We start from the raw sequence: 25,443 nt of genomic DNA on the forward strand, positions 1-25,443 counted from the left end.
TGTTAAAAAATAATAAACTCCTGTAGTATAAGTTGTGTGCAAAGACTACACTAGCTCCTATTTCATTACTCTGCATATTTATATACTTATTCTAATACATATACCTAGCTAAATGTTTCAATATGAATAGCTGGCTGGGGAGGGAAGAGTCAGTCAGGCATAATATAGATAGATGTGATTATTCATTTAAAAGCTACTGGCTGGGCTACTTAAATGGCTAGGTTTGGTCAGTTATATCTGATTTCCACATGTGTTTCCTGTTTTTCTTCTAAATTCTATACTGCTCAGGGACCTGGGGAATGCAAGTCCAGGATTTTCCTGAAAGGAAGGACTGCTTTGTTCATTACTGCCATGGGAATGTGTTAAACTTAAGCATATGCAGTACAGGTCTCAACAGTGTTTCTCCAATAGCACATATCAGCTTAGCTCATTAAAAATGACTAGAAAGAATTAAGACTAGAGAAAAAGGAATAGTGGACAACTTTTTCTTTTCTTTTCTCCCCCCCCTCCTTTTTTTTTCTTGGGTGGCAAAGAGAAGAGGGGAATATATATACGCTGTTTACTATAGTCATCTTTACACAATCACTTGTTATCTGCCAAAGGCAGTTCTAGTAAATTAAAGCTACTTTGAAGTATGTAACTAAAGTAGCTCTGGTTTTTAGTCTAGTATAAACAATTTAAAATACATTAGTAGTCTTGGACCATCAGGAAGAGATAAAACATCCTCAGCAGAAAACCTGGGAACTTATCAAAAATGTGTTTATTTGAAATCTGTGACAAGGCACAATTGTGTTTTTCTCTCCTTAGACAACACTGTTTTAATTATGGGTAGCTCTGTCTCTTATGGTAATCCACCATAATTCCCTAGAAATTGCTTATTAAGAATTAAGTTTGTGTGCATCCAACTAAGAGGAATAAGATACTAAATCTGTTGCAGCCAGGTCATTTATTGACATATTTTTCTAAATGTTTCATGGACACTTTTAGTGGAATTGCTGTAGTCAAAAGTAGGATTTTCCTGACTAAACACTAGTTAGTTATAAGGGAGAAATAAAATACATATTCCAGTCTGTGCAGATTATGCTAAGTAGCATAATGCACCCAAAAGAAGGCATTTGCACAGTCTACTCCAGGTCTCTGACTGTGGTGGATAAGTCAGAGCCAGGTTTCTCTAGATTCCATTTGTAGTCAATGGAAAAGATGCACTCTTGCAGAAGGAAACACTGTTTTTTCCATCAAGTCTTCAAATATTATCATGTTCAAAATTAGTCATCCCTAGCTTGTGTAACTTCCAACTCTCTAAAACCAGCTCTCCTGCTCTCAGAGCATTTTACAGTCACTTCTGGGGAGCAGGTCCTAGCACAGCTCTCAAATTCTTCTTGCTTGGTAGCTCCCAAATAATTAACTGGGCTTGGGATAATCGGTTGTGCTGTCTGCTTCCTGACTACCCAAGACAGCAGAAGAGGAATTAACAATTTCCTAGCACACCCTTCTTCCATGCCAGCTCAGAATTAACTTGTTTCCTCAGATGAGCTGGAAGCTTTTAGGTGACTTGGTTTCTTGCCTGTCTGCCTGGGGCATGGTGCTTATTGTCAGCCTGTACAGTCAGCCCTCTTGCTTCTATCTGGGCTAACTCAGGGCTGTCTTGACACTGAGCTTCAGCAACTTACCCAATATCTAGGCAGGTGGAAAGACTGACTCTTTCTGAAGAGACAAGTCTTAACTGAGCATGAGGTATTGCTTTTCCCCAGATTTTAATCTCCTGCTCCAAAATGTAAGCATGAATCCAAGTGCATGAGTGAAGGGGCCACAATGCTTTATGTCAGGCTAGAAAAAAAGATGTAAAGTCAAGCTGATGCTGGACCCTCTATGTATTATCCAGGTGGCGTAAAGAGGAGGAGCCAAAGTGACAAAGTCATGTGTGTATTAATTAAGTGCTGTCTTTAGGGAGGGGAGGAGGAACAATTCTTAATCATATATTAAATGGATTGCATTTTTGTTCAGCTGATTGTGGAAAATATTGCCCAGTAGGGTGGTATATCAGATCTTAAGGAATGAAATTGAAGGGCTTAAGCAAGATGGAAACTAAAACCATATTTCAAAATATTAAGAATTGTTTGGGGATTTCTAATATGTCTTAAAAAAGCATTTCAGAGAATCGCTACTATTATTTTTAAGAAACTGCAACTTTTGGAAAATAAAGGCATGTTCTGTATTAGCATATAGTTGATTCATCCCTTCACTCAGAATATTCTGCAGAATGCTAAAACTTTCTTGGAAATCTTTGCATGTATAGCATCAGATCTCCTAGAAAGATTTTAAATAAAGAAATATTGTCAAAGTATGTGATTTTTGAGGGTGATAAGATAAACTAATTACCTTGATAAATGAGGAAAAGACTGAGAGTAGTACTGGGGAGTAACAGATCTGGGAAAGTAGGATTTTGCTCCTTACTTTTTAAAGAAACAATGGAATGCAGAAATGCCTTAGGAAAAAAGTGTATTTTTAAAAACAATTAAGGAGGAATATTTAGTATTTTGCAGAAAAGCATAGAACCAAATAGCAAGATTAGGTGCTTTGGAGGTAGGAAAAGTTTTATAACCAACTAATACAAATCCTAAGTCTCTGAAGGAAATCAGTGTTGTTTTCCAATGACATGCCGATACAAGGCACTGCGGGGAGGAAAACTCTACCATTACTCAGACAAGAGCCAAGAACTCGCCTAAATTGCTACCATAATCATAAGGTTGTTATTCTGCTATCTGCTGTGGAGGAAATAGTAGTAGTAGTTATATGATTAGATTAGCCTTGCCAAATTATAGTGTAAACAGATGTGAACAAAACAGTAAGACAGATGAGTTATTTTGGCAACAATGTGTTACCACCTTAGTCTGATCTTTTTTTTTTCTTCTGCTTTTATGCAGTGGGCTTGATCTTCCTCCAGGTAGCAGCAGACTTTTTATTCAATTCTAGTGGTCATAAGAATTTGCCTTTTGTAATAGCCTTTTTTCCAAAGAATATTAAATGATTCCTCAAGCAGTGCCGAGACATATTTCTCCCTGCTGCATTGTACACAGCTGTGCGCCAGAACGCGTTATGGGGGGACAATACTGTTGCTATGCTGTTACCCTCTCTAGTATTAATAGTTGGTCTAATACTGTGTCTAAATCTGATAGAATCATTTTTCTCCTATTTGATTTCAAGAAGTGTTGCAGTACATCAGTTATGAATATATATTAGATTTCCTTTCCTTTGTGAAGAAGTCTTGACTTGTTATAGTCTCCAGATAAAAAGCACTGGTTCAAATGGGACAGTTTCTATTTTGAGTTCTGGACCTTCCCAGTTCAGTCCTTCTTTGCGTTGGCTGAGAAGATGCGAGTTTGTTTTGTTTTGCTTTGCTTTGTTTTTGTCTCAGACCGAGATGGTAGTGGGTACAGATTCATGGGAAGAGCTTTCTTTGAGCTGAAAAAGGGTGAGGTTTACTAGCAAATGTATGTAACAGCTCATGCTGTGTGCCACTGCAAGAGATGGGGATCATCACAATTCCTGCTTTCAGAGTTATTTCTTTTCCAATATCTTGTTGATCAAGATGCCCTCTGTCATACAACTTTATAAGAACTGGTGCTATGTCAGGGTAATAATCATACGCATAAATTTCAGTGGTATGTAGTAATGAGGACACAAATAATGCATCTGAATACATTTCATGGGAGTACTGAATTGCTGAGTCTCCTGGTGACTTAAAATGAAGGCACAAAGATTGTCTCTGTTATGAGCCTGCTGGTACCACAGAGGGAGTTTGCATAAAATCTGAAAACATTTGATAGATAAAACTTTAAGTAAAGATTGCCATAAGCAGTGAATTCTTGATGTGCTAGGGTGTGTGACTGTGACACTGTCAACATAAACTGAGTTGGTACTTCTGATTACTGATGTCGTTCCAGGTTTACTGAACATAACCACAAAAATTGTGGGTTTTTTTTCTTTCTTTTTTTTATTGGTTGCTGTGAAACAACTTTGGCAAATACTTTGTCCTTGATTTGATTTTTAAAAGTTGATGCTCAAAAATCCTGGCAGTACATTGTTTTGGCTTTTTATGTCAGTTTGACAGTGCAACTCTGTATAGAACATCCTTAGTAAAAATCCTAGGAAAATAAAAATTTTATTTTAATTCTTCTGCAGGTCCCTTAATCTTCTGGGTGGGCTTATATACACTGTAAATTTAATTTTCTGTAGAATATTTTTTCATAAACTGGGTTTGAAATTTTAAAGTTTCTTAGCCTTATAGCAACAGGCCTTGTTTTTGGTGATTTAAGATTATTCAACCTGTTTTACCACATGCTTTTCAAAATTCTTCAAAATCAGGTTGTCATAAACCAATGAATTTTTTTTTTATTCTTTAGGCTTATGTTAATATAGTATTGACGTACACCCACACATGGATTTTATATTGAAAACAGGGTACATATCTGGAAGCCTAAGGACAATCTATCCATTCAGAGGGTCAAGATGGCACGATTCTGTTCTTGATGTAATTAGTGTTGTTGACTTTTTCTCTAACCTGACCCAAGAACTTCAGCACATAATCCAGAGAGCTTTCAGTTAAGTCACAGAATTATTGCTGTCACTGTGTCAAGAAGCACATATATTACCAGAAGCAAAAATAAATGTAAAATGACATTTCTTCTTTTGAACTGATGCTGAAGTACCATGAGGCAAGCTAATTCAAAGACAGGCTCTTCAGAGAACTTTGCATGCGCAAGCAACTTGAAATAAGCTAGCATTCCTGATGGAGCAGTGTATTTTTTTCCTATTATTGTTTTTCTGTCGGTATATATTTTCCCCTTGAATGGGGAAAAAGCATATTTTCTTATAAATTATGCACATATATGAAGAGGGTTAGCATATCTCTTCTTCTGAGACTGACTTCCTTTTAAATTTCCACTGAAAGTATTGGTCTTCCTTCCTTTTCAGTATTTAGTAAAATGTCAGTCAGTGCTCATTAACACCCTTAAATCTCCAGAAAGAAGGTAGATAATTGTCCGTATCCCAGTTTTCCAGCAGCTGTGTTGCCAAGATGTAGTAGTTGAAATAAGCTTCTTAAAATTGTAAAATGCGCTGCACCTAGTTTCTCACAAATCTCTATTTGTTTAATAATCAGCTAACAGCGTGCAGAACAATTGACTTGCCAAAGGATATTTAGTATCTAACTGTAGCTGATAATGTGAAGAAGGACAATTGTCAAACTCTTTTTGGGCAAGGACTTGTCTTCCATCACAGTTGACTGGTCTTAGATGGAGCCTGGGACAGAGACTATGGAATTCTCTCTGTGCCAGCCAAAGGTTTCTTCTCAAAGCAGTCTGCAAACGCAAGTTCATATGCTAGACAATAACTCTGACTGAACCCCCAAGTTGACAAGAAAATGCAAAGTATAGGGTGTTGAAGAGCAATGCAGGCAGAGGTAAAATTTTCAGATTAAAAAAAAAAAAAGATGACATTCAAAACAGTGACTGATATGTTTGGAGTTTGGTGACACCTGCAGATTCTTTAATTTGATCATTGCATCCATAACTCAGATTCCATTACCACCTTAAGCTTCTTATTTTTTTCTTCCCTGATTTTCTTTAGGGATTTAGTGTTTAGGGATTTTCTTAGGGATTTAGAGTCTTGGGAACTGTACAGTTTATGGCCTGACAGACAGCAATTGGAATGAGAAGAGTATAATGTAAAAACTTCTGGGGATAACTCTGCCTCAAAGGATTTCTAAGTAAATCTAAAATTTTTCCTCTAGTAAAAATGTTAAAATCCTGTCACATTACTATGCACAGTGTGTTTCTGATTAAACAATGTTGCCACCTCATTTATTTCTGCTATATTTGCCATTAGCTCTGTTATAAAATATACTTAGTTGAGTAATTTTTTTCTTTTGATTATTGAAATGGCAGTGCTCCAGATACTTTTTGGAACTCTTTAGATGTTGCATCTCTCCGTGTAGTTTATATTTTTCTCCTGGGAATTTGACAATTCATACAATGTGTGGAGGGTTTGGGGGTTTTTTGTTTTGTTTGTTTTTGTTTAGACTACATTAAAATAAAAAAAGCCTTTCTTCCTTTGGAATTATTTTTCTTATTTTAGTCCTGATGTCCAATTACAAAGAGTTCAAGGACCATCTGTGATGGAGCAGATTACTTGTTGGCTTATAAACTTCACCTTGAATGGAGAAAATAATGAGTCTGGACAGAGTCCTGGACATAAAAGATGTTAAAAGATGGGTTGCATAGCTGAATTGGTTATTGTTGGACGGAAATCTTTTCTCTGCTTTCTGATTTACACTGGAACAGAAAGAAAAAGAAAGGTATATCCAGTAACTTCAGGGGCTGAGCCTAGCTGATGTTGTGTGGACTCAGTAGTATATTAGGATATGATGATATGTTAAGGGATTGATTTAAGAAGAAATTCCACTTCTTGAATGGGAAGCAGAGTTAAAAGTTACACACAAACCCAGTAAAAATGTGCATAATTAGAAATCTCACGAAGATTTTAAAGCAATCAGAGCCAGGCAGTACAAAGGATATTCACATGCAGATGGCAAAAGGACAGCTGCAGCAAAAGGAAAATCCCAGAAGACTGGAGAAAAAAAGATGGCCATGTTTGCAGTAAAATGGAAGCCAGATCATAATGACCTTAGGTTTTGTCTTTGTCTTTGTGTATGTGTTATAGTCAAATGATACACATACCTATATCTGTATGCACAAAATAATGTGTGGGAGAGTGCATATGTATATATCTGTCTGTCTACTTATGTAAGATGTGTACATGTATTTAAGATACGTGTGTGTGCAAATACTAAATAGGCCAAGCTTATATTACATAATCACTAATTAAGGCTTACTAATACAGAGAGCAGAATCCTAAATGATCGAGAGCTAGCCTCATGCAATTGGTCACATTTTTGATTTATTAGCAAGTGTGCAATCAATTATTTTTTTCTCATCTTGTGTTACAAATCCCAAGTAATTTCTCTTCATTCTCCAAATCCATATTTTCCATCAAGATTAACTCTGCCTGAAATTTGCAGTGGGTATAACCCAATGCAATGGGTCAAATATGTACTTTGGGTAAAGTGTTGTGTCCATGAAAAAAAGTAACTTCAGAACTTTTTTTCTAAAAGAATTGCTAGAATGCTGGATGCTTGGCTAAGATATGTATCTCTCTGGACAGTTAACCTTTTCTTTCTTTATTTTGTCTTGTAAATTCTATTGGATTGAACACGCTTCATTCTTAAACATTATCAGCAAGTAATATTGTCTGATTGTTCCTTGCCTGTAATAGTTCTGGTGGAAACATTTAGATTGATATGGGTTAGGTTGTTTTATAAATCTGTTTTAAGAAAGAAAAAAGAATCTGTGGCAAATAATTTTCAGTGCACTCCTTGGAGGTCAGTAGTTTGCCCTAGAAACAGGTCTTAGGAACTTCATTAAAACCTTTGTTAAAACCTTTTCTCTACAATAGGTCTAAAAATAATGAATAAAAAAAAGGCTCTGCTTATTTGCATTCTTCAGAAAGTCTTTGTACTCTACAGCTGCGGACTTGCAGTCCTTGGAAGGTGTAATCTTCCATAAAGGAAGATTATTAAGAAGAACTTGATATTACAGTTAAGAAAGCTAAGTTACTTAAGAAAACTAAGATACTAACAGTGTCTTCTAACCAGTTGCTGGTATAGCTATTTACAACATGGTAATAATCACTCTGTACTGTGTTAAAAGGTGTTCTTGCCAATATATTAACAGCAGTCATTTCCCGACATAATCAAATAGCTGTTTTGGGCCAATGGTGTTATGATTGTTGTATTTCTGTTGCTATGCATGTCTCATATACTGTCTGCTGGGCATCCCTCATAGGATATTCTTTGGAATAAACAGAAGATGAGATAAATCTGGATTTTTTTTTTTATATTTTTGAACATTAGCATTGCTTTCACTAGTCATGAAATTGGCTTCCTTTTAGCAACTATTAATAAAATAAGAACTACATTGATTTCTGGAGATTTTACAAAGATGTCTGTATTTTCACACTTCCATCATCTTGACAAGCAACCTAGAAAATTGAATGTGTGGGATGTAAACTATTCAGACACGGTTTGCAGACACAATTCTCTATAAATCTGCATAGTCTGTTAGTCTGTCACAGTTAAGGCATATCAGCTTCTGTAGCCAGTATCATGCATGAGTGTAATATGTTTACTTCCATTCCTATGAGCTTTTTCCACCTTACTTGGATCGACAGTAGGAAGGCTTAAGCAAAAGTCCAGAGCAAGTCTTAAACTGATACCTCTGGATCCATAGAAAGGATATTTAAATCTTTGAGGCTGGAGTTCACAAAAGGCAACATCCTACTAGAATTCTCTAGCTTAATTTCTACTGTAATCCCCTTTCTGCTTGGGGTCACGGAAGCGAACAGTTTGCCCCTACCATGCTGGGGTTCTCGCTTGATTTCTGTTCATTCTGTAAGTGCCCTGGTGGGCAGAAAGGAGCCTCTTTGGACCCTTCAGACCTTCCTGTCTCAGGCTGAGTCTGGATTGGAGCCTGCTGCTTGTGTTATCCATGCATGCAAAAAATGTTCTTGTAGAACAAATCATGTTTGTTAACATAACACCAAGCTCAGTTTAGAGTGGCAAATTATTCTTGTTTATAGCTCTCCCAATGAGCAGCTTCTAGGACAAAAGAAGGAAGAAAGTATGGGAGAGCTAGTGGAAGAGCTGTTATCAGGCCAAGCTATCTTACTCTGACATCTTTTGTGTTAATGTGCTTTGAAATGGAAGATGGAGGGAAGAGAGGGAGATACTAGTGCCAGCTGGGTAGCCTTTTGAACAGCTCATGACTGTAGTTTTTGGACTATTAAAGCGTGTCGGCCAGCTCCGAGCTGTGCCGTCATAGACACAGCTGCACCGTGGGAGCTGAGCTGCTTGTGTCCTGGAGCCTGGTGGCTGAGGAAGTGTGCAACCCCAGCTGCTCAGGCTGATGTGTCTCAGTGGCCCTTGAGTCTTCTTGTGTTTCAGCTCATTCCCATCCCACAGTCAAGTGGAAGAGTAATGGGGCAAGCACAGTTATTTCAGGCACTTGAGCAGCTCCTTGAGCTCCCCCATCCACTGGTTTCTTCATAGTCTAAAGTATGTATTGTGTAAAGTGTTTGGCTTTATGATGAGGCATATAGAATTAATAAGGTTGGCTTTTCCTAATGTAGGGCATTTTCAAGTATTTGAAGGTTTCTGTTTACTGTTTCATACTTTTTCGATAAAAATATAGTTATCGGGTCAAAAAATTGGTTTCTCCTTTCTATAGGAGACATAACTAAGGTTTTGTGAAGGAAATGTTGTATTAGTGACAGTTCTATAAACTTACTTGACCTGTTTGTATTAGACTGTGGCACAGCTCATTTGGTTATGTCCAGACCAAAACAGCACTAGAGTATTGTTGTGCATGATTATTTCAAAACCAGTAAAAAGAAATAATTTTTTGTCATTTAAAGCCATCAACTCTGATTTTCTCAACTCTCTGTTATATACTCAGAGATCCCTTAACTTAGCAATTGGATTCTGTACTCTTTGTTTTTTGTTTTTTTTCCCCCCTCTCTATCTAAAACCTGAAGGTTATTTTCTTTTTCTGTGCTGTATGATAGCTGGAACTCGAAGAGTTTGGGAAGTCTGGAGTTTTACTCTGACCAGAAAATACCTTGTGTGTTCTTTTTTCCTCTTCTGGCTGGACAAAAAGATCTTACATAAGATGTTATCTTTGACGGAGATACAAAAACATTCGAAATAATCAGTGATGCCATAAAATTGTTATGTAAATTTAAGTACTTTACTCAATTTTTGGTTCTTCTGGAAAGTTTACAGGCTGCTGCTAATGTATATTTTAACCTATCGTCATGCCCTTCACCTAGCAATAGCTTCTAGATCCACCAACCGTAACATCCATGCAACTGCAGTAGTACTCAGAATAAATTACTGTTTTTCTGATACTTCCATGCATCATGCAAGTATTACATAATAACCATATAAATTAAGACTTCTGACAAGTAGTCAGAATCTCACGAGGTATAAAATAGTTTAGTCCTGTTCAATGGTAACTGTCAGTTATCATTGGTCTTGCTCCAGGATACTTAACCTATATGTAAGAATTTGGAGCCCATAACTTTTAAATATTTCCTTTACAGTCCTATTAGTAGTTCTTGCTTAAACTGTTGTTTAAATCTATTTCTTACTGTTATCCTAGTGATAGGATAGCCTTTTCACTGTTGTCCTTGTCAAGGTATGAAGAGAGATAATAGTGACTGGATTTTTTATCTTTCTTTTTCCTTATATTTTTAAGAAGTGGGATAGGATCTGTAAACATGATGTTGTCAGTAAGGCCAGACATACCTTCTATAAAGTCTTGCAAATTATTTTAGTTTAATTATTTCTGACAGCTCACCTGTCACTTTAATAGGCTTCTGTTAAGTAAGGAAAAACAACTTTCCCTCCTTTGGCTGTCATGAGAGAGGTCAGGAACAGAATAATTAATGTTTTACGCTGAAAATTTTTTAAAGGTTCGGTTGTAATTGAAAGGCAAAAAAAAAAAAACTGTAGCTGCAGAACAAAGTATAAAAAGCCAGTTCTTGTATAAACTCTCTGATGATCTATCTGTAGTTGGTTTATTGCAGGAACTAGAAAGCAGAAAATAACACCAACAGTAAAATATCACTCAAAAAAAAAAAAAAGTTCTTGGCAGCAAGTTTTCTTAGGCAGCTTGCCAGTATCCTGATTCAGTGTTTATGGGAACATCTTGAAATGACTCCCAAATTAATGACTGTATCTTCCATCATTCCAGTCTGATGTCTGAACATGAGGAGAAATAAACAATAGTTAATGATCTGGAAGCTGCTGGCAGTTACTGTATTAGTTCTGGTTCTTATTTTCACTTACTAACAGCAAACTGTTCTGATCAGATGTTTATCTTTGAAAAAACATATGCAATGGAAAATTGCACCTCAGATTGCTATCCATTTCACAGCTTCTTTCACTGGGACAGTTTCACACAGAACCAAATGATTTCATTTTGGTTTCATAGCTAGCTGCTTATTAAGATTAAAATGTCTGCTTTAAAATAGACAAGGCTTTTCATTCTTTTTTTTCAGTGAGAGACCTAAGGCACCTCAACATACTGTACTTTGGGGTTCCCGTTCGAACTCGGCAGGGATACACACATGCACGTGCCAGAAGGCTTTTTCCTGCCCAGTACCATTGACTGAGCTGCTGAGGATAGGCAATTTGTTTCTTATGCAAAGCAGTCAGATGTTATACCACGATCTCTCATTTTACATTCAGTATGCATATCAAGGGGTTCTGTTACAACATTAGCTGTAAAGGCACAACTGGGCTTTTTATTTTTGTCCCTTCCATTTACTTGGGGATGAAGTTATTCTGTTTGATTGGGTAATGTCAAGATTTTTTCTCATTTTACAAGCTTTTATAGTTCTGTATGGTATGTATTGTATGCAGAGTTGAGATCCATGTGATAGATTTCACAATCACATGATAAATGTTTCCAAAGTCAGTTCTGAATTGCCTAATTCTCATATTGGAACCAAGTCTTTCCAGGTCCCTTAGCAGTTTCATAGGTTCACATGTTTCTATGTGTGTATACATACACACACACCCATACATATACACACATGTATGTATATATGTACACACACACACACACATACACATATGTACATATATATTTTATCATTTTGCAGAGGAATATTCCATAGCAACTCAGGATATAGAACTAGAAGGGTGCCTTCATTCATCAAGTCTAGGCCCCTGCTGTTACAGGTACCATGTTATATAACCGCTTTCCTGTAAGTACAGTGCTGCAATTTAAAAGCCCATTTTCTTCCTTTCCTGCCACCCTAAATGCAGAATTCTTATCCGTCCTTTTAGATCAAGGGAAGTCATTCATTCTCCTATACATAAATGTTGCTGCATTTTCTAATATCCTTATGGCCAAGCACACAGACAGATAGAGGAGAGCTTTACATTGTCCTCATCTTCCAAATACCTGTTTCCAGTCCTTGAAGAAAGACCCCAGGATAATGTAAATTAGCATTATAATATTTGGCAAGTTTGATTGAAACAGTTAAGTTCTGAATATAGATATATATAATCATATCTATATATAATATAGATATATATATTTAGGTTTATATATATAAATAAAATATCTGAAGGTATTGCATATCTTAAATTTAGCATTTCTCTTTCTACTGAGTGCTGTTCACTATGACTCATGTTACTAAGAGAATAGAACTTACGGTCATATTGTATTGGGAAATACAATAGTATATTTCTTTCATGTTGCTGTGATATTTCTATCAACATGGTGTGATTAGAGAAGGTCTGTAAGTCTTCATTTGGGAAGATTTGTAAAATGTATCATTGCTATATGTAACTTAGACTTCTCCTGCTCGTGCTAATGAAAGTCTTTGTTGGCATTAGGATATATTACCTTCTGGTAGAGGATATACTTTTAAGTCTTAAATCTGTCTGTTGGCTCACTCCCTGATTGCTCTCATTCCAGCTTTATCTAATAACTTCCCTTACTTCTCATCCAAGAACAGTTGCTATTTTTCTAGCTACATTATGAGGAGCAACATCTCTCATGATATGCTTCAGAAATTGCTGGGGTGGTTGGAGGAACTGCTGAATGATTTAGAGGAATGTGAATTTTTGTTGTTTTAATTATTGTCTTTGCTTCTTTGGATACTGTTTCCCCAAATATGTATGTTAAATGTCATCTTCAATTTTTGATTTCTTAGCTTGAGACACTTACAGGGATCTTATTTGAAAACATTGCTGACCTACCAAATCCTTTGAAGTTCAGAATCTCAGAACCATGCCATGTAGTATATCTAGTCACACAAGAAAGTATAGACCATTTACAGGAAGTTTCGGAAGTAATAAAATGATTTTTTTCACAGCATCTGCTGAATTTTCAGTGAACATGAATTATTAAATATAACTCAAAACATAGTATTAGAAATAAGAATTGAATTCCACTGGGAACACAAATTTGACAATTCGGGGCTGAGTCTGAATAAAGATTTACTGTACTTTGTGAATTCAGTGAAATATAACTATTTTCTCAACTGAATGAATCTGAATCTTGCTGTGAAAGAAACTAGCCTGGATATACACAGGGATGCAAAATATCTCCTTAAGAAAAGGACACTTAGAACTACTTTGACAAAAATGAAATGAAATTCCCAGGATTTAACCATTACAGTTTCAGATATTGAAGAATACTCATACTTGCCAGACCATGCAGACTTTTTCTATTCTACTGTTCTCCTCTGTATTAGACATAGAAGAAGTAGTAGGAAATAGCCAGTCCTGAAGCTGCATTTAAAAGAGAACTCCTTTTGAGGTTTGTCAAATTTATGTTAGTCTCAATCACATCAGTTGCATTCTGCACCTTTGTGCTGCTGGTATCTTGTGGTTTAAAGCAATAGAGTTGATACTCTAGATAGATGGTCTCCACAGCAGAAATACTGGATTTTATAGCCTTAAATGCATAGTAGACTGCAATTCTGTTCTTTCATCTAGATTGCCTTTATCAAGTTTCTCCATTTATGTTTAGAAATAAATCTGGCATTAATCTCAAAGGCAAGTGGGAAACTGTGCAGTTTGCTGTTTGACTCCAGTAAGCCTACCAGAAAAATGAGATAAACAGTTTTCATGAAATCACTTTCCAGGCATAGACACAGACGTTTTACCCTATATAATAAAGATTTATAAGTAAAAGGTGTTCAGGGCATTGGAGCAAAGTATTCTGCTCTGGAGCTAGTGGTTTGCATTTAAGCTTTTGTCTGGATTTGCACCAGCAGTTATTTTCAGTTGGTCCAGCTGCAAATAAGTGTAAGCAGGTATGTAGTGATTGAGGGGTTGGTGGGAAGAGAAGAAGCGAGGGTGCCTGGATGTGATGCTGCCTAGTGCATTATTAGGACCAGCAACAGGTCTGCCTTAACTGATCTAGCCCTAGTCCGTCAGCTTTGAGTAGCTCTTTTGCCCTTTTTTTTTTTTAATATATATTTATTAATGTTTGGTTTAGGTACAGTGCTCAAACTTAGATATCCACATTTGAAAACATGAGTTAGTGTCCCATGCAAAGAGACAAACTGATAATGTGGCTACAATAGAAATGTTATGATTATGGCCAGAGATTATTTATAATTTAATTTACTTTTTTGGGGGGTGGGGGAGTACTGTACAGAGGAGCAACACAGTCTTTGAAAATGTTAATGATCAGAGTAAAGATAACACTGGCTAAGTCTCATATGAAAACAATGGTAGGCAAAAGACGTGTACTCAGTTTGAGCATAAGGCATGTTGTACTGGGTAAGACGCTCACAAAACGCTCCCCAGAAAAATAATTTACAAGCAAAAGTGATTTTTTTATAAATTGAGTACTGCTACTTTCTCCTTTCCCCGATACTTAGCCAGACTGTGTCTCTTCCATTTATTAGACAAAAGCTGGCTGACTAAACAAAAGTCAAACACAATTTACAAATAAGAAACATTTGATACCAAATGTGATTTAGTATATTAACACCATAATTTCTATTAATATGTGATATATAGAAGTTTACATGCCAAAATAACACTAGCAATGAAGTGTGTTAGTATACTCTACCATATGATGACAGTAATGGAAGGACTGTTGGCAATTAGAATATTAAAATATTTAATGCTTCAACAGAAATTAATATTTCAAATTAAAAGTTTTGGTGACATTATTGAAACATTTAAGTTTAACAACAAAAAGAAAAATCAAAAAGGACAAATCATGGCCTACTGAAAGAAATATTTATTTTCATTTCCTGATAGATAGAAACCATACTTGGAGGCGGGATCAGTGAACAAGTGTAGGTTATCACCAATCCACCCATTTCATGGTATGGCTCCAGAAATATTACTTAAGTTAGATAAGTACTCATAATTTTAAAACAGAACAGATCACTGGGTATCATCTACCCTGATTTTATGCCTAACAGACGAAACAGCTCGCCAAGTAACTGACACGAGGAGCCTAGACCTTCTCCTTAAGATATAATGCATCTGTGAGATACTGAACCTTAGTTTAAAGATATAGTTGATGAAGTTTCTACCATGCAGTTTTAGACAGATTTGTGAGTAGCCACACTGTTGTACCTCATTTCTGGTTCTGGTTTAATGATTGAGTCTCATTAGCCCTTCCTCAGCTGGCTGCAGAGCTGCGAGCTATCAGAAATTTCCTCTTTGTAAATGTTTGTCTCGTTACTGCTTTTGGGTTCTGGCTTTGTGTGCGCTTTGCAATTTTGACAGTGCCAGAGTGCCCCCCACCTACTAGCTGCTTCATTGCTCTATACGTTCAGGAGAGGGATTCACCAGGCACCTCTCCACCCTCCTGCTGATGTGCAGCTTTGAGGAAAACTAAGAATATCGTTAATAGGCGGCACCTCGAACTTTTATAACATCTGCTTAGATTTGGCTATAAAAATCCCATTCTGCATTAGAAAAGCCCAGGAAACTGTGCAAGTGTTAGAGTATTTTTTTGCACCAAATAATTTTCCCAGTGTATAATTATTTATTATTTATTTTTTATTTTTTATTTTTATTTTATAAAGTTTTAAGCCAGTACACGCCTGTAACATCCTTATACTTTTTCTGTTAAAACAAAATGCCCTTAAGCATTTCACATTGTTTTATTTCACATTTGTAGTTGGTATAAAGAACTATAACTTCATTGATTTCAGGACAAAAATGAGTTTATACCAGTTAAGCATCTGGGCCTATGTGTCCGCAGTAACTTTCTATTGTGTAGACAGCACTATACCACCTAACATTAAGAAAGGCCGGGACAGTTTAGCAGGGTTATTTTTCTTTATTTTTGTTTTCTGTGACCAGAATTTTGAAGCACAAATTAGTGTTTGCAAACAATGCACGAGTGTCCACAGTTAGGGTTTACACCGATATTTACAGATCTGCTCACATGAATCTCTGCATCAGGCTTTGGTTCATCCCAATTGTAAAGGCAGCTTTCCAGTTACATTTAACTTTTTTCTCCTGACTGTGATACCATTCTTTCAGGGTTCCCTCTTACATTGTACAAGTACCTTGATGCTTATCCAGTACAGATCTGTGCCATTTAGGAAATGTTGCTTTCATCTGAGAACTCCTAATTTTCTATCAATGTGTGCCATTCATAACTAACTAGCCTCTGCTCTTCATTGTTCTTCTAATTAATGATTGTTGATTGGTTTGACTTGCTGCACATTGTAACCAGGCATGATCAAAGAAAATCCAAGATTAATCTGCTAAACTAGATGTCAGATTAGTAAATTCCTCTGTGCTATTACAAAGATTTTTCTCCCTCAGTAAAAGCCTGTCAGAAGGTAATGGCTTGGCTATACCTCTGACAGGTCAGTCCAAAGGTCAGTCCCTGAAAACATGCACACATTAATGCAGTAAAGCATGATGACTCATTTATATCCAGTTTATAACTTCAAGTGCTCTCTTCATGAATTTTAGTCAGGTTGTGCTGAGAAAAAGATAATTTGAGTGCTTAACTGAACTCCCTGGTATTCAGTAATCTGATTTTTTTTTTTCCAAAAATCCCCACCCAAAACAACAAAAAACCCCAAGAACTCAGTAGTGAGAGACACAGACACAAGAACAGTCACATATAACTGTTTTCTAATGTTGTTCTTTGGTGCAGCTCTCCTAGAGACCCTTTGTTGCTCCCTGTCTTCTACAGGAACCACTTGCAGTCCAGGACTGCCGGAGCCTGCTAGGTAGCAAGGCTGGATTTCAGCTGCTGCTGATCCTGTGCTGCAAGCCACTTTCATCTGCCTAGCCATGCCCCTAATCCTTCCTTTCTCTGCCTGCCACTTCATTAGCCACTGCAGCTCTGCTGTTCAGCTCTCAGCACAGAAAGCACAGTCCTGCTCCTGTTTAATAGTGAAAAGATGTTTAAATGAATCTCCTGTTTTCATCCTTTTTCATTGATAACATCTGTATCCCAGTGCTGGAAGCTATTGATTGAGATTAAGGATTGAAATTGTTCCCCCCAGCCACATAGATGTAGTGAGCTGTCTGGGCTTCTAACTTTCTTCCACTTTATGAAATGCTTCCTTATCTCCAGAAATACCTTTTTAACAGAACAGAACAAAATAAACATGTTTCAGGCCTGCCAGCTGGTCCCTTTGTCTCATATTTCCCCAGACCGATTCTCCATTTTGGCCTCTTGGCCAGTGCAGAATGTCTTTCATGGCAGTGGCAGTGTTGAAGGTTATGGGTTGCTTTTGCTTGTAGACCTCAGTCACAAAGCTTACACCTTTCTCTTTTCTTTCCCTCAAAGATCTTTTCTCTTACATTACTCTCACCATTTTTGTTCCAAGCACAAAGCCTTTTCTAATTGTTCCTCCAGTTTGCCATAGTCAATTTTACAGACTTTATGGTATCTTTCAGTGCCATAAAATGGCATCATGGGCTGTTCCTATTAATTACATCCATATTCATTTTAGTGGATTTTAAATCTCTTACCTAATTTTACTTAAGTGTAGGACTGTCTTTTGTTTTGTTACACACATTACTAATTACATCACATTACTAATATTTTTGTTAAACTATCTAAAAAACTATCACATTTTAGTTTGAAGGTCAAAGAAGAAAAACTTAGTGTTAGTTAGTGTTAGATGTGTCAAGTTGCAGACTAACTCAAGTTGCCTTTTAAATTTCTATACCATTATTCATTCTTCTTCCTACTCCTTAAGGAATTTCTAGATAAGTTCATTTTTGCAGCCTAATTGGTTTTCTACCATGAATAAAAGATGTTTTCTAAAACTTCAGAGTAGGCAATGTATATGCAAAGTGCCAAAATGCTTAAAACATATAATTCTTCGTTGGGGAATGCATGGCCCAGGCTGATATTGAAGTAACATCCCAACAGTTAAGTGGAAAAGAAATGACCACTTCTTTCGTATTTTTAGCTTATGGAAAAGAGTCATTTAACATTAGAAATGTTTTTTTCACAAGGCAATTGTTGATTCTCTGCTGGCAGAGCCCTGTTATTTGTTTTTTGTTTGTTTTTGTATCAGTCCATAATCCATGACACAAAGATGTATCTCATCCTAAAATTAGGAAAAGAGCAGTATCATCTCCTGATTTATATTTTTATAGGCCATAGTATTTCCACGGGCCATAGTACTTAAATACTCCAAGGATCATAGATGGTTTCCTGTAAATGTGCAAACTGAATTGAGGTCATTTTGCACCTGAACTTTTCCATGCATGTCAGCAGATTGCTGCAGTTTCCTTAAGACAAAAGAAAAAGGAGAACAGCTGAAAATAATTAATATTGAACTTGACACATCAAAAATGTAATTTGTCACTTGTGATTAAAGCCTTTATCTTTAGTTCTATTTTTATATCCATCATGGGTCTCCCTTATCTATCATTAGGCTCCACATGGTTGGAGTTGGTCTGACCTTTGATCCATCATCATAGACAAAGGGATCTGTTGGTGCAAAATTGGAGCCCAATCTAGTCAGCAACAGTGTAGGTCAACAAATGTAAACTTGGTTAATAAAAATAATGATTGATTTAGCGACTGATTAATTTTTAAGTCTGTGTGGCTAATATAGAGACTTTTTAATGGCAATCTGCAAAAGAAAAATTAGATGCAGAGCAAAATGTACCATTAGGAATGTGTATCATGGTAAATTAATCTGATGTGAAAAGTAAAGACAGTAGAAGTGATATATATTTTCAGTACATTCATATGCTACTGCTCAGTTGAGGATATAGAGCAATGGTTTTACAGACTCTGTTGTTTTTCCTTTGTCTCTGAAGCTTTCCAGAGGTTTTCTGACTGCCACAGATATTGTGGTTGCTTGTTTTTTGAGCACAAGGAACTGAAATGTTTGACATATCACTGTCTTACCACATCATTGTCCTGCCACCACATTACCCTCTTTCTTATCATTGTAAACCCAATCCGTCATACTGTATATAAACTGGAGTAATGCATAAAATATGATAAATGAATGTTTTCATATCAGTCATGTCCTTTTTTCAGTACAGGCATGTGCAGCTGAAAATGGCCTATATTTTTATGGGTGACCAGAAGTGGTGTCTTTTGAAAAGCAAACCATTATTCAGTGTTTTATCATGAAGAAGGGCTCAGACTGCAGTAGTCAGTCATGTTGCCTGTTGCTTAAGCTAATTTCAGTATCTCAGTTAAACCCAGGCTCTATGTTCTGTGGTGCAACTTTGCTCTGTGGATGTGATGTGAAACTCTAGTTTCTGGCCCTGCGTGCTTACTGAATATGCCCTGTCACTTTTCACAATAATAAAATCCTAAGCCAAGACTTAACTTTGTTTCTGTTAAGTAAAACCCCCTTGGGAACTGAGTGAGGAGTAGTATATTTATAGTCCTATTATTAAGTACTTTTGTGGTAACAGCTTCATTATTTTCAGGAGGTCATTAATGCACTTCCCCTTTTACTGCAACAGATTATGGGTAAAAGTCATTGTTTTAGACATCTACGTTTTGATTATCAACATCCAGTCATAAACAGCTTGCAGTTTCTGAAAGTCCAGATGATAGTTAGGAGAGGCTCCTATCACTCAGAAGACCAGGTTCCCCCTCACACCCGCTTCAGCAAACACCTCTGTGCGTAAGGCCTTGTTTAGTGTGGAAATGGGGATGTCTGAACCTTTGAATCTTAGCATTTAAAGACTGAAAGCACTGAAGCGCTGTTGTTGCATTTCCTTAATGCGCATAAACACAGATGTTATTTTTCAGCAGTTACCCCTGTGTTCAGCCATGTAACTTGCCCTTTGCTGTGATGTATCCTGTTTAGCTAAGGTGTTTCTCCACAAACACACCAGCCTTGGTTTTAGGACCTCAGGGTATGTCACCATGTCCTTTGGCTCCAACTGTTAAGGAATAATTTATTCTTGTTTTAGGTTTTGTTTTGGTAGTTTGTAAACAGGTTTCAGTTTCAAATTTACCTCATTTATGTGAATTTTCAATTCTTTATGTTCAAAAGGCAGACACAGAGAACTGATGTATGAGGAAGTGAAAAATATTTCCTCTCTGTGACCTTTGGGGGGGGGGTTCTGTTTTTTTTTTTCTTTATGACTTGCTGGTTCTGCATTTGTACAGTGTCATCTGCTTTTCCCTTTTCTTATGTATTAGTTTCTTTGGGAACATTGCTCTGAGCTCATTAACAATTGGCTAGATACATTTTTTGTATCTAGCCAAATAATTTGGAATGGCTTGGGAAAGTCTAGTTTAATCTTGAAACATCCAAAAGGCAAGGAACGAAGGTTTATGACATGTCATAGTACCGCGCATAGTACATAGCATTTTAAACTGCTACTAGTTTTGCTCCAAATCCTATAGAATTTTTGTCATCAGCTGTATCAGGCCAGGTTCTTTCTGCTTTTAAGTATGCTGGAACTCCCTTTTCACAGCTTTGTCCCACAGCCCTTATAAAACCATAGGATTTCTTCAGTAATGATCCCCCATTCTCCTGCTTGCAGAAGTGCGGTTGGAGTGTTCTAGCCATTTCTGAATAATACCATGGTATATAAGAGTAAGGGAAGATGTTACAACATGAGGCAATCTCTCCTTCAGTGGTGAAAACGGTGTCCATTTGGAAGGAGAGTGCACTTAGGACTTCTTCTGTATCACACTCCGCTTCCATCCCATTTGTTTCCCATGCTGCTGCTGTCCTAGTTTTCTGGGGTTTGTTCTTATATTTTTTTCATGAAAAGTCAGTAGTCTTAGCCATCTGACAAAATGTGATTGCTCACCACTCAGTTATTTATTTATTTTTCAATCAAGTGTTAACCTTTCCTCTGTACAAATCCCCCCCAATCCCCACAATTTATTGTCATACTTGGCTCTCCTGCATAATGGGTAACTTAATGTTTTGCCCTTGTGGGCCCAAGGTGCTAATGCTTCCATTCACTAGTATGTTAGTGCCATAGAAACCAGATAACTCTCCATTTCCCCATTTTTTTCCACATATATTTCTATTAAAGTTAAGAAGACTTAAAGTTTATTTTTTGTTGCTCTGGGTTTAAAGTGAATTGTTTGTTATCAATATGTCTATTTTTTTTAGGTCTTCTGCTGAGCCTATTTCCTTCTTCTATGAGGACAGTGCTAACACCAGTCATGATTTGAGAGGTAAGATACTTTTTGATATTTTTTACTCTGACAGATGGTGTAATTATCGTTATTTTATATTGCTTAACAAACAAGTTTTAAGCAAGTTAGTAATGAGAAAAAGATCTAACTAATAAAGGAATGGTCAGAGGATTTAATTTTTATCCTTTCCAGTTTTACCAGTGTTAGGCCTCATACAAAGACATTATTTGCTACATTTTCTGCTGTTAAACTTTATGGTTGCAAAAAATGTATGCAGAGAAGTATATGATGAACAGTAAAGCCACCTAAGCAATTTGTTTTTACAGTTTTCATTATATTCTTATTATTCAGGTATAATCAGAAGTCAAAACAAACCTAAAAGTTTCCATTTTAAAAACAATTATTATTATTTTTTTTAGTGGTAACAATTTTCCTTGGAAAAAAATTATTAAGTCATATTTTCTAAACAATAAAGCATGAGGTTTTCTCTCATAACCAGCACAATTTGTTGGAACTCACATATGGTTACACTTCACTTGTGCAAATGTGCTTAACACTTATTCAGCTTTGGAAGTGTGGTTCCAGTTTCTTACCAATAAAACTGATCATTGCTCACTGGTGATTTTTAAAACGGACACATTTCAGTTCAATTCATTTTGCTCTCTACTTACTGCAATGTGAATTTCACCATTTTGTTCTCTTTACTCCTGAAAAGAAGGCATTAATGTGCTGCTCTGGCAACTGGCTCACCTCACTAAATACAATCTATGTTTTCACAGTGGAATTGCCAAAGGTATAAAAATCAAATGGGCATGTCAGTCTGGATTTAGTTAAATAGGCCATGTACTGGAGTACTTCATAGTGCAGGCAAAAATAAACTGGTCTTCCATGTAAGTCTTTGGTAGTCTTATTGCTGTCTTCATTGCAGTGGATTTAGCCTTTTATTTTAGAATATATGACCAGCTAGAGAACGGACCAGCTTAGGATATGCTTGGAGAATGTTTAGGTCTTTTTCTGACACCTGAAGATATTTGGTGACACTGTCAGGCCCCATACTTTACTGCAAGGAGCAACTCGTGCTGGCTTTGAGGGGATGCCTATATGGAGAGATGCAAGCTTGTCAAGTTGGCTTCAGACTGGCCAGGTGAGGCTGGTGCCAGTGAGAAAGGCATGTTGCCACATTGCTGCCCTAGCCAAACCTGATAACCTACCATCAGTTACAGTACATTGATGCAGCAATACAGGCCATGGAAGAAAAATCTCTCTCTCTCCAAAACTCTCTGTAGCTAGGCCATTTAGATGTAATACATTTTAAATATGTTGGGAGCTGTGAAGGTTTTGTATCTGCCTATCCCTAGCTGGCCAAATGGGAGACTCGAGCCGAGCTTTAGTTTGTTCACTGCTGACCTTGGGAAACGTGTAAGTGGCTGCCAGCTATCGTTCCTTGGTGAGCTGAGATTATACTTGTTGCACACTTTTTTTTCACTGCAATTCAGGTCAAACTATACTAACGGGAGAGAAGACATACAGGAATAAATGGTAGCGAATACACTGATGCTTTTATGCTGACTCAGTAGCATCAAGGAGAGGGAATCATATAACTGGGTAGAAATCATTCACAGTTGTATGGCTGCTCTGCATAACGAGCAGCAGACAATATTTCTAACAGGGCACAGGATCTGGCCCGTGATTTGGTGCGTTAACGGTTCAGTTGAAAAGAAATTTCAGTATGTAAGGTGCAGATGTAAGATTCTCAGGAATGTATTTCCAGGAAAGCAAACAGATAATGTGAATTCTCTTCAGGTTGAAGATGAGGCTTATAACATTCGACTCTGTAAGTCCACACCTAAAAGGTACCCAGGCCTTGTAGACCCTGAATCCAATTTTGAATGTTCTTAGTGATTGTAGTGAGGAGAGAAAGGAGGATTTGAATATGTGAACTGAAAGATTTCATGGCCTTTTAGATATTTCTGCTACATCTTACAACAACAGGTGCTTGTTATTGTGCTCTGAAGAGAGCTTGCAGTTGAATATCACCTTGAATTAAAAAAATATATTAAAACGTGGTGTTTTTTTTCTATACCCTTCATTCTTCTTTTGATTTTTTTTTGTTTACAAATAGTTTCATTTGTTTTGATTGCAAAATTACAGAACAAAACTTTAATTATACAGTTTGTGCAGAAAGCAATTAAGAGACTAAATGTTTTTTTCTTGCTAGCTGAATAGTTATGTCTTGTCTGGCGAAACACCAGTTGCTGTGTGTATTTGTGTAGGAGGTGAAATCTGGTGTCAGTGCTTTGTAACTGACAGTTACAATATATTCCTAGGCAGTTATAGCATCATTAAGAAAAAACATTTTGCTGTAAAATTTCTCAGCAGATTAGGGTGTATTTTAAATCTCCTAATATGCAAAATACCAGGTACTAGCATTTTGTATTAAAGCGGCTGAAAGCCCCTCAGGAAAACAGCAACAACTAGATCCATGACTGTTTATTAGAAAGGGATTAAAAATATTTAAATTACTCCCATATTGCCTATCTGGAGCGAGGAAACCTCAAACTCAAGTCATCCTGACTCAGGAGGCCAAATATTCTGGAAGTATAAGCTGAAGTATAAGCTCAGGGTTGCTGGGACCCCTGCAATCTTATTATGGAGCCTTCACAGTTTTACAGAAATGTACTGGTTAAGATTGACTCTGATTTCTCTGAGGGGAAAAAATATCCTTTGTCACTGATACATTCTTTTTTTCTTGTTTATATTGAGCATTCAGTGAGAAGGTTCAGAGTTGTAAGTGGAGGGTGAAAAAGGAGAAGAAAAAAATTGCACCTCTGAGTTCTACTCACATGTAAATAAAACTTACTCCTGCTAGTAGGCATCTTTATTACAGCAGGTTCTGACCTCATCAAATTGTTCTGGCATTAAAATGCATAAAAGGATCCCATGCTCTTCCAAGCTGGGAACTGTAATTCTGTGGGGTTTTTTATACACCCTTTTTATGTGGACGTCTCTCCTCTGTGTGAACAATTGTTTATGTTAAGCCTTCTTCCACAATTCCTGGGTGGCAGTTAAATAGCTGGTGTGGGACTAGGTCTGCAAAAGCAAGTATGCTGAGCGTACTGAACTTTGGCTTGGCTTCCAGTATGGCAAATGCATCCCTAAACTTTCTGGAGAATACATGGGGAAATTTAAGAGGCTGAACAAAATTCACACGGACCAAATGAAAAGCTGTACAAACTGACTGTACAAACTGACATGAGGAAGGCTGAAGAAGTCCGTCTGTCTGTCTTTTTTATCCTTCACCTTCCTAGGGCTTTGGTACCTACTTCTAGGCTGTAGAGAGGCGCCTGTGTCAGATGAGATCCATCATATGGAACTGATGTATACATTTTCACCCTCCTTGAGATCTATTTTATTTCTATTGTAGTTAAGGGTCCTACTCTTGAGTCAAAATACTCTACTAATTACATTGTTACTATGCGCCAAATTGTCCAGAGTCTAGGAAGGTGGAATAATTGGAGTTACCATTGGTTAGGACTGAGAGAGAAAGCTGGAGGTAGGAGGAGCATGGCTGGGCATAGAGATTGCTTTTCCTCATAGTGAATTAAAATTGCCACCCTCAAATCTTTTACTAAGCTATGTCTCATGCTGAATTAATCCCATTCTACCAGGCTTGTTCAAGACTTTCAGCTTCCTGTAATGGCTAGGCTGAACTCCCCAAAATTCATTTGTCATTTAAAGTGGGAACAAGAGCAACTTTCCTAGAAACTAGGCAACAAACCAAGTCACACGCTGTTCTTACCACCTACAGAGGAGAAATGGAATTAACTGAAATGTAATTGTTTTTATTCTTAATGAGAAAATCTTGATATTTGTCAATGCTATTTTTTGGATGCACAGGCATTCCAAATTACAGTGGCTTCATATATAAGAATAGTATAACTTAAGATGGTGTAAATCAATTCAGTGCCTTTTGAATAGAGATTTTTTTCTTTTTAGTATGTTTGACAGCAAATTAGGGGCAAGAGGGATATTTGTCTTTAATTCACTCTGGGAAGCAGCATTCGTCTCAACAAGTTTGTCAGGCAACATCTGTTAATTCATGGTTTCAAACAAATAATGGAAGGAGCAATTATGTCTCACCACAAGAAAACAAACATACACATATAATAGGTACATGGAAATTTTGCTGGGAATTGCAGACAGGCAAGGTAAAATAGAA

At 36.8% G+C, this 25,443-nt stretch overlaps 1 long non-coding RNA gene across 1 annotated transcript in view; it reads left to right on the forward strand.

The window, feature by feature from the left end:
• Positions 1 to 25,443, forward strand: part of LOC106490493 (uncharacterized) — a 360,542-nt gene that overhangs the window by 121,920 nt on the left and 213,179 nt on the right. The window contains exon 3 of the long non-coding RNA XR_010883870.1: positions 21,199 to 21,263. This is a non-coding gene — a long non-coding RNA (uncharacterized lncRNA). The remainder of the gene's footprint in view (positions 1 to 21,198; positions 21,264 to 25,443) is intronic.

This window comes from Apteryx mantelli, chromosome 3 (genome assembly GCF_036417845.1).
Source record: "Apteryx mantelli isolate bAptMan1 chromosome 3, bAptMan1.hap1, whole genome shotgun sequence".
NCBI classification, from domain to species: Eukaryota; Metazoa; Chordata; class Aves; order Apterygiformes; family Apterygidae; genus Apteryx; species Apteryx mantelli.